Source organism: Talpa occidentalis, unplaced genomic scaffold (genome assembly GCF_014898055.3).
Source record: "Talpa occidentalis isolate TD23 unplaced genomic scaffold, MPIMG_talOcc4v2.1 talOcc4.5, whole genome shotgun sequence".
NCBI classification, from domain to species: domain Eukaryota; kingdom Metazoa; phylum Chordata; class Mammalia; order Eulipotyphla; family Talpidae; genus Talpa; species Talpa occidentalis.
In genome coordinates, this window is record NW_023604861.1 from 78,491,871 (window position 1) to 78,492,184 (window position 314).

Here is a 314-nt window from a genome sequence, read left to right on the forward strand (position 1 = left end):
TAAAAATCAGATGGCGCTAGGTAACATGTAAGAGAAAGCTATCTCTTTATAGAAATATTTCAAGTAATAAAAAGATATGATAGAATTAGACAATAATGATTTTGAAATTTGGATGCATCTAGATAAGAGGTCAGCAACTTTTTTGCAAAGGATCAGATTACAAATATTTTAGGTTCTGTGAGTCATATAGTCTCTGTTGTAACTACTCAAGTCTGCATTTGAAGTGTAAAATCATCTGTGGGCAATATGTAGACAAGTGGACATGATTAATTCCAATAAAACTTTATTTATAAATATAGAGTACACTGGCTGGA